This window comes from Pezoporus flaviventris, unplaced genomic scaffold (genome assembly GCF_033815535.1).
Source record: "Pezoporus flaviventris isolate CSIRO_AGI_PZ_B2104156 unplaced genomic scaffold, CSIRO_AGI_Pfla_v1 ptg000007l, whole genome shotgun sequence".
Taxonomy (NCBI): domain Eukaryota; kingdom Metazoa; phylum Chordata; class Aves; order Psittaciformes; family Psittacidae; genus Pezoporus; species Pezoporus flaviventris.
Window position 1 is genome coordinate 64355959 of NW_026892555.1, and position 14354 is coordinate 64370312.

The following is a 14354-nucleotide window of genomic DNA, read 5'->3' on the forward strand; positions in this document are numbered from 1 at the left end:
TACATACTGTATACTATATGTGCTAGCTTTCTCAGGCATTACTGAGAATTATTAATTTCATGTCAGCTCTTCCAGCCTTGATATTCACAGATACTTTGCCAGTTAGCTACTGCCTCATAACCCTCCCCTTTGCAGATGGAAATAAAGTAATTGCTTTCAAAGTTTCCTTAAGTAAGCTGCAGACATGAAATTCACAATACGTGTTCTGTGCTAATGGGAAAATTGTCCTTTTAGTGCTGCAAAGAATTTTAACTTTTACCTTAACAGTGCTTCTTTACTTATCATAATATTTGCACACATTTTTAAAGTAAGCTTGAACATTTGATTCCATCTTTTCTTTTCTGAACAACAACAACAAAAAAGCCCTTAGAAAAGTAACTGTATATTGTAGGAAAAAGGATCAGTAAGAGCTAACATGCACTCCATTACCAGGAGATAATTGCAAAGGCCATTTGACTGAGATGAAAACCTGAATGCATTTTGCCACCTGAGAATTGTGGGTTACTATGCATACTCTTGGAGTGGTTTTATTACCTTTTAAAAAGGAGCTGGTTTTAAGATTTTGGATGGGAATGATTAAAAAAAAAAAGTTTTTGTTTAAAAGAAATTTTTATTAAGCATGAAAACACTGAAAATAAAAGTAACTTGGTATGACTAACCACTGTTTTGCCAGTGCATCTGGTAAAACTAGTCATAAAGATGTAACCTACACCTGAATCATAACCCACAAGGAATTCACATTAGGTTTCCCAGCTCCAGTGCTACCCCTAGCTACCATTTTCCCAGTAAAATTCTTCTGGCAAACTAAATCAGACCAAGGCATGGGGTTGAACATTGGCATGCAATCATCTGCAGTGTTTAACTTCTAGCATGCCCTGGCATGAGTTTGACCAGGACAGCTGATACTCTTCAGGTATTTCCCAATGCACAATTCTGGGGGCACCATGCACTGAGGAGAGTTCCTAGTAAGCATTTTGGATGCAGCCACCCTGTCTGAGGTGATGTGTACATCTCTGGGGATGATAACACCATGCCACCTGGTCCCACAGGCTGATGAAGCAGCTGCAAGCTCTGGACTCAGGCTCCTGCCTGTTGGTCGGTGCTTATGTCAAAAAGTCATCCACTGTTTTCTTTTAAAAGGTCTGAGATGACAGTTAACATTTGTATAATAGCTTGTTGTTTCGCTCATTGGTACTCACCTGGAATGTGGGAGATTTAGGTTCAATAACTTCATCAGACCTGCCTCAGGGTATCCAAAACCAATAACTCTTAAATATAAAAATACAGAAGCTGTTCTTGAAGCGACAAGTGGAATCTAGGTCTGTTCACTCCCAGATGAGTGCTGTAGGCACTAGGCCACAGAGTCATGTTCCCTCTTGCACTCCCTGTTACATCTTCCTTGGATATGTTACATTCTTTCCTATACAGACATAGGGTTTCAACAACAGCAGCCCCCACCTTTCCCAGCTGTGGTTAACGTACTCTCCTCGAAGAGGGAAGCCATGGCTCTCAATCTTTTCAGATGGAGGATATTGACTGAGTCTTAAATGCTCCTCTAGGGAATTAATGAAAAGAGAGGTGATGATACAGCCATTTCCCTTCTTTTAGAAGACGGCATGTGCCATCATACTTTGCATGGGACCCAGCAAAGTTACAGCATGCTCACTTGATGGCAGAGCAGCTCCTGCGCGTTGGGTCCCTGTCAGCTCATGGCCACACACACAGGCCTTCTCAGATGGGGCAATTTCTGGGCACTGTGCCCAGGGAACTTTCCAGTCAGACAGAGAGACAGCCAGGTAAGTGCACCAATGGGTGGAAGGTGAACGTGAATTTCTGAGGTTGAGGTTTGAATCCATGCCACACCTGCCCAGGTTCTGCAGGGAGACTTGTGACCTTTAGGGGGATGTAGCCCCTCCTCTTTAGGAGGAGAAACATCACCTCCTGGGAAGTCATTCCTGTTGCAGTTACCCCCATTTTATAAATTTTTCTCTTTCCTCTTTTGATTTTTTTTTTTCTTTAGGTTGGGTTCTCACGAAGGATTTCTCTGTTTAACCGAAGAACCTTCTAATATCAGATATCTTCTTCTTGTACAGTTGCTTGCAGACAAGGATTAATCCTGTTCTTACGTCTGTTCTGTTTAAACAGATTCTGATCTTCAAGTATCTCACTGTAAGATATATTTCAAGGCCTGTGAATCCATCCCACAGTGATTTCAACACAGTCAGCTGAGATTAAGTGGTTTAGATAGTGACTTCTGAGATTCCTAGATTTATTGTATACAGACAGGAGGTGGTGATATCATAGTAATAAATGTCAGCCAAACTTGTTCTTTATGCTTATTCTGTGAAACAAAGCCCTTGGCATTCCAGTTCAAAATTAGCAGAATTCTGCTCTCTGATGGATTTTCAAGGCTGTACATTAAATTAGTAAGTAAGGATTCAGTAGTTGGAAAGGAGTTCCTGTAGAGCAAATGTTTTCCTCACAGAAAATGTTATTTAATTGGTCACAGTTAGCCAAGTGCACTGGCATTGAATGGAAACTGAAAGTAAATTGACCTCTTGCCCAACTAATTTTCCCTCTGGAGAATGACTTAAAAACAATGTTGATGAGGTGCAGAAAGATTATACTTATGTTATCTGTGACAGTGAGGTCTTTCAGTGGAGCTTGCCACAATACATTTGCAGTGGAAACCTATGTATTCTCAATAAAACCTAAATTTTTGAGACTTCCTTGTGTGTCCTGAAGTATACAGCTTAATACCTAAGATCTAAATTTTTAAATGCACATTATTTCTATACAGTAACTTCTGAATGTATATTTAAATAGGTTTTCCTACTTGAAAGTTGATATAATGACTTCCAGTTAATACACCTGAAAATTATAAACAGAATCATAAAATCATAGAATAGTTAGGGTTGGAAAGGACCTTAAGATCATCAAGTTCCAACCCCCCCGCCATCGGCAGGGACACCTCATACTAAACCGTATCACCCAAGACCTCATTCAACCTGCTCTTGAACACTGCCAGGGATGGAGCATTCACAGCTTCCCTGGGCAGCCTATTCCAGTGCCTCACCACCCTAACAGGAAAGAATTTCCTCCTTATATCCAATCTAAACTTCCCCTGTTTAAGTTTGAACCCATTACCCCTTGTCCTATCACTACAGTCCCTAATGAAGAGTCCCTCTCCAGCATCCCTATAGGCCCCCTTCAGATATTGGAAGGCTGCTGTGAGGTCTCCATGCAGTCTTCTCTTCTCCAGGCTGAACAGCCCCAACTTTCTCAGCCTATCTTCATACAGGAGGTGCTCCAGTCCCCTGATCATTCTTGTGGCCCTCCTCTGGACTTGTTCTAACAGTTCCATGTCCTTTTTATGTTGAGGACACCACAACTGCACACAATACTATAAGTGAGGTCTCACAAAAGCAGAGTAGAGGGGCAGAATCACCTCCTTTGACCTGCTGGTCACGCTCCTTTTGATGCAGCCCAGGATACGGTTGGCTTTCTGGGCTGCGAGTGCACACTGCCAGCTCATGTTCATTTTCTCATCAACCAACACCCCCAAGTCCTTCTCTGCAGGGCTGCTCTGAATCTCTTCTCTGCTCAACCTGTAGCTGTGCCTGGGATTGCTCCGATCCAGGTGTAGGACCTAGCACTTAGCATGGTTAAACCTCATGAGGTTGGCATCAGCCCACCTCACAAGCGTGTCAAGGTCCCTCTGGATGGCATTCCTCCCCTCCAGGGTATCAACTGAACCACACAGATTGGTGTCATCGGCAAACTTGCTGAGGGTGCACTCAATACCGCTCTCCATGTCAGCGACAAAGATGTTGACCAAGACCGGTCCCAACACTGATCCCTGAGGGGACCACTTGTGACTGGTCTCCAGCTGGACATTGAGCCATTGACCACAACTCTTTCTGTGCAGCCATCCAGCCAGTTCTTTATCCACTGAGTGGTCCATCCATCAAATTGATGTCTCTCCAATTTAGAGACAAGGATGTCATGTGGGACAGTGTCGAATGCTTTACACTAGTCCAGGTAGATGACATCAACTGCTCTACCCCTGTCCATCAGTTCTGTAGCCCCATCATAGAAGGCCACCAAATTGGTCAGGCAGGATTTCCCCTTAGTGAAGTCATGCTGGCTGTCACCAAGCACTTTGTTGTTTTTCATGTGCCTTAGCATGGCTTCCAGGAGAATCTGCTCCAAGATTTTGCCAGGCACAGAGGTGAGACTGAGTGGTCTGTAATTCCCTGGGTCATTCATCTTTTCCTTCTTGAAAATGGGGGTTATATTTCCCATTTTGCAGTCATCAGGAAAATATTTTATAATAGTTTGTTTTTATTTAAGAACTTTGCATTCACAGATGAATATATATCTATTCCTAATTTCTTTATGCTTTTTTATGGTGATAGCACTAATTAGAAAGGTTCTGATGATTTTAAGCATGCTTATTGGAGGACCAAACTGCATGAGAGATAGGAATATGACTGCTTTTTACTCTGGAAAACCTCACTCTGAACACAGAATCTACGGTCACAAATACAAGATGTTGGAAGCCTTGTTTCCTTTTAGTATGGATTTCTATTAAAAGTCCTGTGAAGAAAATATCTTCCTCTTCAGTTGCAATGATTCAGGACACTACTTCACTGTATTTTAAAGCATAATGCTTTGACTTTGCAAGAAAATAAATTACAAAATGTGTACTCCTGCTATGCAGTACTCTTATGCTCTCTTAATTCCTTTCTTCTTACATGATCTTTAACCTGTGAAAACCATATGATAAACCATGTGATAAACCACGTGATAAACCATGTGATCAACCACATGATAAACCACATAAAACTGTTCATTAAAGGAAAGGATGGGATATCACAAATGGCATGTTGCTGAAGAGACTGACCATGAAAACATTGAACCTGGAAGAATACTTGGCAAAAGGCACCCAAATAATAACTCTGAGCATCCAGAGCATTTTTGCTTGTGAAATTATTCCTGTTACACTGAAATGTATTTTTATGTTATTTGTGTGTTTCATGTCCTTTGTATGAGTCAGAGTTCTGTGTTTCTTCCTGTCTGACATCTGTATACCAGATCAAATATACAGTTATAAAGTAGACAGATTCAAAATAAAATGCAGCTATTAAATTATGTTTTAATTCATCTTCAGTGGAGTGGAAGTAAAATAGTTTGTTTGCATATTCTTTAAAGGAAAATAAGTGTTGGAATACTTTAATATTTCCTGTGTGTCCCATCAAAAAATGTTTCATTGTGAACCTTGCCTCCAAAAAAAACATAGCTGCAAGAGTGGTGTTATAACTAACTTGTTGTATACTTGTAGGTATTTAGGATGTCACCAACTTTCTCAGTCAGGCATCTTAGTTAAATTAGCCGATCTACTTTCTTTTATTTGTTAAGTGTTTAGCATATCTTGGAAATGAGTTTACTGGGTGTTTTTTTTTTTTTTTTTTGTGGGTGTGGTTTGGTTTTGTTTTTTTTTAATTAATAAAGAAGAGTCCTGGAAGCAGTTTTGAGAAATGGTTTCATCACATTAAAGTTGATAACACTACTGGATTTTTTTTTTTCACTGTTGCTTTGCTATGGCTAACTATTCTGTATCCTGCAGTCAAGAGAACTACTGGAGAAGCAACATAATTTGCTTACAATGTCAGACATAGGATAAAATTCCTTGCTAAAACAATCTGGTATTTAGTTCTTACTGTACGCTTCTGAGACTCCTACCATGGAAATAACTGGAATGTATGATATAGTTGCCATACTGCATCTTCTCCAGGAAATTCAGCTTTATTAAATGGATCACACTCAGGATGAGGTTTTAAAGAGGCCTCAATACAAATATGAATCTTCATCTTTACTCTTAGATAAGTCACAAAACTTATTTGTGAACAATCCATGTAAGCAGCACATGCCGACCTGGTAGATAGATGCTTGGCTTCTTAGCTGGATGCACAAACCTGTTTGTCTTGACAGATTTAAATTTACAGATACACTCACTAAAAAGAACTGTTTAAAAGCTTTTTTTAAGAGCCTATGCCTAAAACTGGTAGCATATTTTTTTCATGACTACCATGGTGCTAAAACATGATTATTTTTCTAAAGCTGAAATTAATAAATGTATACCAATAGTAGAAACATTTATTTCAACTGTAAAAATTGACTCTATTATTGGTCAGGAGCTGTCAATCAAATTAACTTATTATGCACTTGAAACTCATTAGCAGTAGGATACTGTAGTTCTATATATCAAATGACTGATGACTACAGCTGTGTGAAATTGCTGCTGAATATGTCAATTACTGTGTGAAATGTTCACTGTAGATAGATTTTCACTCAAAAAATCATAGTTTTAAAATACTCTATAACAGTCCAAGGTTACCTCTTGTGATTATATTATGTCTCTGTTTTGCCCTTTCTCTTTCTTTGGCACCTCCTCCTCTGAATTCCTAGTGCGACTTTGTGTGGATGAAGATGAAAGAATGAATTGATTTCCTGGGGATATTGTAGGACAGCAAAAATCAACTGGTTTATATTTGGGGTGCTTGGGGGGCTAACAGTATCAACACTGGTGCACATTTTGCTGATAGACGACCTCATGCAGTAGATATCAAAAGTGAATGCCACTAAGACAGAACAAGCAGCTGGAGAAGAGCCTCTACCTTTGTTCTGCTACAGCCTTCTGGCCCTTCCTGGTCAGGATGAGTGGAGCAGGATTTGAACTTTTTACTGAGCTAATGATTAATACAAATTCCAGCATTTACCATATTGCCCACTTCACAATTAATTAAATTCCCTTGGAGACAAATTAGAGAAACATTGTACATCTTTGCCACAGACGTTTTTGCGTGGCCAAAACAGTAACTGTTCCTGTAATTCGCCTATGATATAATGAAATTAAGTGATTTAAATAAATTAACAATGGACCAGATTCAGCTTTCATTAATTATTAATCACTGCAGGACTGATATAGCAGAAAATAACCTATGTGGCTGCTAGCCCAAGAAAGCTCGATGGGACTTACTTTTGTCTAGCAGGGATGAGCTCTGGCAGCTGAGGAAGCTGTATTCCCTCTAGCAGGCATAACACTCTGGGAATAGGGGACATGACGTTGTTTTTATCTTCTAAAGAAATGAAATTCACAGGTGATAACACATAAAGAATGTAGAGTTATATTCTTGGGAAATTTTGTCAGTAGTTTCCCATCCTTTCTTATAGCCAGTTACTTCTTTCCTTACATCAAGGCTTATGACTTGGGAAACAGTTTGGGAAGTCAATACACAAAGACTTCTGTAGCTAAAAGAAGGTTGGGTTTACTCCTTAAAATTAATCTCCTAACTTGAAGAAGAGATGGAATCTTAGTACCAGAAATGATTCAGCAAGTTGAACCCTCCTCCTCCCCTACACACCCATCTGGTAGGCGAACAGCTCTACTTTTCACATACAGTGAAAGCTTCCTATACTATAAAACATAGTAAACTATAGTATAAAATACTATATTTTGCTCATATATTTTAGGGTGAGAAATAAAAATTTTCAGTCAGTGATTTTGTACTGTTATTCTGACTGTGAATCTTTTTGCCACGATACTGATCCTAAGGAAGTAAAAATCATTAACAGATTCAAAAAGAAGGACACATTTGTTCCACGTAAACATTTTGCATACACAGGTCTAGCTCAATCTACTGGTTTTGAGAGGGCAAGGAGTATTTTAGATAAAAGTTCATCTTAGATTTGATTCATTTCTTTTTCTGAGCATCCCAAACTGATTGTCAGAGAGAAGGTGCTGCCAGGGTGCCACTTTATCAGATCTAATATGGCAGTTCTTCTGACACTAGGTTTATTGTTATTGTCTTATTAATGGTTACAAAGACAAAATGCTTTATTACTGCAACAATTATAGTGATGTCAGCTTTAGTATGAGATAGTTATTACTTATTTTGTAGGATCATTCTAACGTGAGTTTCTGTTTAGACTAGTTGCCTAAAAATATTTCTTCTTATCAAAACTCCCCAAACAATAGAATAGGGAGTTTTGTCTGGTATTCTTTCCAAGTAGGTCTCAAATCAGCATCACATTTAATGTAGTGCTAAGGGTTTCTACTAGCCAAGGAAAAATATTGAAATGGAGAAATAGAAAGTGTCATTATTTTCTAAATTATACTGATATTTCCTCCAATTAAGGATATCTTAACTAATATGTTTTAAAATAAAAAATTCAGCTGTGAATTCTCTGAGTTAAATATTTCATTATAGCATTCATTTTTAACACAGGTTTGTAGAAAGACACAGGAAAATTCAGCAGCTTTACAGCATGCCTTAGCTGAGTTTTAGTTGGATACAGATGCCACACAAATTTTAAGTGACACACATGATGAAACTAAGCAGGATGTTGGCATGCACACTTCCATTTTCCTCAGCTATAACAACACCACTCTGGAGTGGTGTTGAAAGTGAAACTGTAGTGTTTCAGAAGGGTTCCTATTAAACTCTGAGGTTCAGCTACATTTTATATATATTACAACTGTATAATCCAGTGATACATCCAAAGACTGATCTGGTTGAAAATATAAGTATTCAGGCTAATTTATTTTAGGATTATGGGCTTGACTTAAACACGTATACAAACCCACATACTTCTGTTTCAGTGCATCACAATGGTATCCACTCTACCCACAGTAAACCAAACTGCTCAAAGTCTTAAGGTGGGAAATGGAAGGAACTGAGCAATTAGAAGCCAGTACCGGCCTCAGACAGGGTGGGGTGTGGGTGTGCTAGGTGCTGCTGCTCTGTTGCCCTCTTTTGCTTTACCCTTGAAGACAATGCACCAGCTGAATCACCTGTGTGTGATCTGAGATTTTTCCTGGGCAGGGCAATCCAGCGTGTAGGATGCTTTTTCCTTCAGAAGTTAAGGGGTGAGCAGCAGCTGTGCCAGCATGCTTGCCCGATTTTAAACCAGTGTCAGTGACTGTCCTGATATATCTGTGTTGCATTTAGAGGGGAGTCAGTGGCCAGGACCCTCCATCCCTGATGTCGCTGGTAGCTTAGCACTTTTCCAGATATGCCAAAACAGGCTACTCATGGGCTGCCTGCAGGCAGGCCTTAGGCAACCTGACAGGCAATAGTATGGATGGGATAGTACATGCTAGTCAGCTCCTTGCATGCCCTCCTGAGACTGCTTTTTAACAGCAATGTAGAAATACCTAATGTAGGCAATTATAACAGGAGTGAATCTTCACCTTTATAGAATGAAAAAAGGCTTGCACCAACTCTCAGATCTGAAGACTGACCTCTCATTTCAGACTCTAGTAGGATGCCTTCCTACCTGTGAAGGATAATCACAACTAGCCAGAGAGAAAAGGTCTGACTGTGATGTTTAATGCTTTTCAGGGTGTGATAGTTTCTAAAACAGGAGGAAAGAGGAAAAAAGAAATTATTTTCTTCTTTGAAATGAAAACCTCTAGCCCACACTAGATAGATCTGACCTAACTTTTTATACTGAAGTATTCTGATGAGGCAAGAGCGAGGCAATTAAAAAAAAAAAAAAGCACCCCCCCAAAATTTACCCAAACCCCAGCGTAAAAGTATATATGTATATTTATATTTATATATAAGTATAAATAGATAGTAAGTATATATTTGCATTTCTACCAATGTTTAAACTTTAGTGTTAGTTTTGATGTAGCTCTGTTTAACATGCACTAAATGCTTTAAAGCAGTAAATCCAGTGTATTTCTCACTGCACTGAGAGAGTTACTAACAAAGGAGTGAGAACATTAAAAAATGTAAATCTAGGAAAAACACAGGGATTGTTACCTGCACAAGAACTACAACAGCCTACAAACAAGTACAAATGGAAGCTTTTTGAATATGAAACATAATAAGTAATAATCAGTATCTTATAGCATGATAGCCAAAGGCACTGACATTTGAACAGCATGTCTTCTCTAAGCTCAGATAGCTTGGTAGCGCATATCTGCAAGTGCTTAGCCATGTTAACATAAACCCTCATTAGACAGGATTAGGCAAGAAACAGTGACAAACAGGGTGGACACTAACCCTCTGAGGAACCAATTCAGGCACTACACACTAATTATCCTTTTAAATTACTTTAAGATTCAGGGAATGACTATCAGTGTATGTGCATATGACTACATGGGGAATTGTGTTTTACATACTACAACCTGTTTGTATTTTGCAACAGTTTTAAAATTATTTCTCCTCCATAATCAGTTGTCAAGATTTTAAAGTGTTTATTCTTCAGGATCGCAGAGCAATGATCAAGTCAATGATGATATTTTGATGTTTTTCCTTGTTAAGGGGAAAACTTCCAGGAATGAATCACATAGTAGTATTTCCCATAACTGGCTATCAGTAATCCACATTAAAATGCAGTTTAGGAACAGTAATAGGCCCAAGTTCCAATATTGTAAAATGCGGTAGCTTTCGCTGTAGGTTCCATTACCAGAAGTCCTGAGTAAGGACGACCTTAAGACATTAATATAATATTAATGGAAACACTTCAAAGGGCATATACGTACACAAATTCCATCTTCAAATTCCATCTTAACTTCTGTTACTGATTTTCTTAAGTAAAATTTTCAAAGAAAGCTTATTTTGATTAATAAATGCAAGTGACAAATAATTTTTCATGCATTTTCTACAAAAATTACTCAGAATTGCACACAAAAATCTTGTGCATTAATTTCTGATTACGCTAACACAGAATGAAATCCTGATCTGCTCACCTCTGACAGCAATGTTTTTTCAGATACCTTTTACAAAAGTCATGCCATAAACAGAAAGAAAAAGAATTAAGACAAGGTTTGTTCAAAACCTGGTATTTCAGTCAGCAAATCAGTTGTGAAAATCTGTCCTTTCTTCTCTTTCTATATTAAGTAATAAATTTGTTTGATTTCATGGATCATCTGTGCAGAAATAAGATAGCAGCAACATGTACAGAGAGCCCAGAGGTAGAGAGAAACTCTTCAGCCCAGTAGCTAGGAGGTAAGAAGGCATTTATTAGTACTGATTGTTATAGGCATGGCCCTTAGTGTAGCATCTGTAGGAATATTATGCATGAGACTGTATCTATGGGAGAGAGGAGAATTGGGATTAAAACATGGATGGAAAGGTGGTTGAAAATGAAAGGATAAAAGAAAAATGCAAGAATGCCCTTTGGTAGAATCCATTATCCTAAACCCCAGTCTTGGGAACATAAGAACACCCTTGGCATAAACAGTTGTGTTGAGGTCAAGTGGGATTAGAAGAATATATATTTGGATGCCTGGGGCTATGTCACAAAAAGAAAATATTAATTAAAAAACAAGCTAGAGGTTTTACATGCCCTCAAACTACTTCTTCTTTTAATACATTCTTTGCTTTTTACAGTCAGTGGACTTGATTTTGATCTCACTTGTATTAGTTTTAATCAGAATAACTCAGTGTAAGCCAGGGCATTGTTCTGACCTCAAATCAACCTAAACAAGGGGACAGTTTTATTTGCAGCATATTCCTTTAGTACAGCTGGTTTAAACAAGGCTACAATTGCAGTTAGTAAAAGTTAGGATGTTACAACACTAATCTGCAATATGAAAAAGGGGCTGCTGATAGGGCGAGATTTCATAACGTAGTCTGGTTTGGAGTCAGGGTTGAAGCTGCTGTTTCCCTGGGAGTGCTTTTAACATGGAGGTCACCTTGGGGGCTTATGTTATGTTTACCTGACCTGAGCTTTTCTTAATCTACATACAATAACAGTTATACATTTTCCTTCAGTTTAGCTGGCCAAGATCAGTGAACCAGCTGTCCTCAGCTCTGTTGCCACAGGACTTGTTATTTTCAGTTTCTCAGCCTTCAGTTCTGACATATGCTCCTGCGTGTTTGTGCTGACTACTTAGGAAAGGCTTTAAAGTGCCATGACAGCTAAAACAACAGATCCTCAGGACCTGTAGGCTCTGGAGTGAACAGAAACAAATTAAGCTGCTGTGGGAGTCGAACTGGGATAGGTCAGGAAACCAACATGTTGCTTTGCTGAAAAGGGACAAGAAAAGATGAGAACAAGAATGCCTTGATCAGAGACTTGCATGTGCGCTTTTGAGGGGCAAGTTTTGTTATGTGAACCCACATTCTTCAGGAACTAGGTTAAGACCTTTAACTATGTTTAGACTGTGACCTGAACCATATTTGTAACAAGATCTTGCAACTCGGGAGAGTGACTGCATTAAATTGTTGTCATTTGACTCTTGCTGATTTACTCTCTCACCCTGCCATTATATGAAACATCCTCAAGCACACACGTGATGCCCTAATCCCTTTATGAATTAGATGCACTTGTTTGTTTATTAAAGCTGGAAAAAACATTTTTCTATACAAACTTTAAAAATGTTTTCTGTTTTACAGCATGATGTCAAAATGTAAGAATTGTTTTGTTATTGTACTACTAAACATAAGTTTGGCCCACACCCTGCAAAATTGTGCTTCCATATTGTGTGCCATTAAATCAACTCCATGTAATCTTTCCACCTACTTACGTTAGTATAAAAACTCTATTATTTCACTGAAATTATCTTGTATTTCAGACTCATTATTGGAAATAATAGAAAATTATAATCTTTTGACATTTTATAGATTGTGCCTACTTATTTTAATGGTAAAGTGTAATGATGCACCATGAGCTTATGAAGGGCTGGCCCAGGAGAGATAGTGAAAGAAAAGAAGAGGCTGGAATGCATTCTTGTACTATTTCCATTTCTCAGGTTTATATTAAATTCAACTTGAGTATCATGTAAAAAAACTCATATTTTAAGCTAGAGAAAGTAAGTATACTGCATGAAATAGATTAGTTGATCATTGTTTATAAAACCAATTGCTCAATAAACATTTTATTTTCCTAACAGAACTGATGTTCAACTTGTCGATTTGTATAAACAATATGTATTTTCTTAATGTATATCTTTATCTACAATAGTAAACATAAGCAACCTTTTGCTATCATATAATGCCCCTAAAGGCATTATGGGTTAACAGTGATTTAATCCCCTTATGCATGCATAATATGACAAGCTTTGCATAAATGATAATAAATAATTGGTACGTATAAATAATTCATCATTTATTTTTGCAGTAGAAATAGAATTCTTAGACATATTTTAAACAAAGGGAATAGCAAACATGATCTCAATCAGAAAAAGGGTTAAATCACATCACACAAACCAATGTTTCAAATAATCAGGACTCGTGCATGCAACTTATATTTTTATGTCTTTCATGCTAGCATATTATATTGCTAACTTGTTCTCAAGTATGGAACAATACATATTTAACAACATCATAAAATAATGGAAGAAATAAATGTTATATTGGACATTTAATCTCAAAGAAGAGGGAATAATATCTCAGAAAAATAAATGCATGTACTGTGTTCTCTAGAAAAGTGGACAGTATGAGTGGATTTTAGTTTTTTTCTGGAATTAATCTTGATGTTTTGAGGAGATTCTTCTAATCCTCCCAGTGCAGCTAATAGCTGATACAATTTTAAAACATTAATATTTGTAGTAATTTCTGGTTTGACAATAGTTCTACAGTTGCACAATAAATTATTAATTGGATCAATTTTGGGGGATGAAGTAATATCCTAAAAAAGGAAATAAAAAATACAGTGTTACTCCAAATAAGTAATAGTTTTAGCAGTTAAGAATCACTAAGATTTCAAGATTCAATGTGTATGGCAGTGAATTAAATTCAAGAATGTAATGCCATCCTTATGCAGCAAGGTAGTCAAATACACACTTAAGTTTAGCACGAGTCAATCTCATTGACTTTACATTATTCTCTCCAGAGTATATTTCTTTTCATTAGGAAGACACTGATTCTTAACTACCATCAAACCGCCGACTCAACTTGCTTCAGTAAGTCCCCCTGAAACTTGTCAGAGTCTTCTCTAATTTTGACCAATATAAAGAGTGCTGGCATTTGCAAATGCTGGCATGTCATTTCTTAACCCTTTCTACTGACAATTATGTTTATGGCTACACATATCAAGTAGGGATGATCACAGTATCTAAGGAAATTAAAAATGCTGTGATGAAGGAAAACCCTACAATTACTGTATATTGGTTGGTTTATCCATGAATATTAAATATTGCTAGCTGTAGTAGGAACTGTGAGATACATAGGTATTAATGTATTCCTCTGTTAAAAAAAATAATCTATATTCTGAGTCTTAACTAATTTCCAATCAGAAGCAGAACCTGAGCTCTCACCTCATGACAGCTTAAAAATCATATACAAGCAATGTTAGCTATTTTAAAAGTATAAGTTAATGCATTTCTATTATTT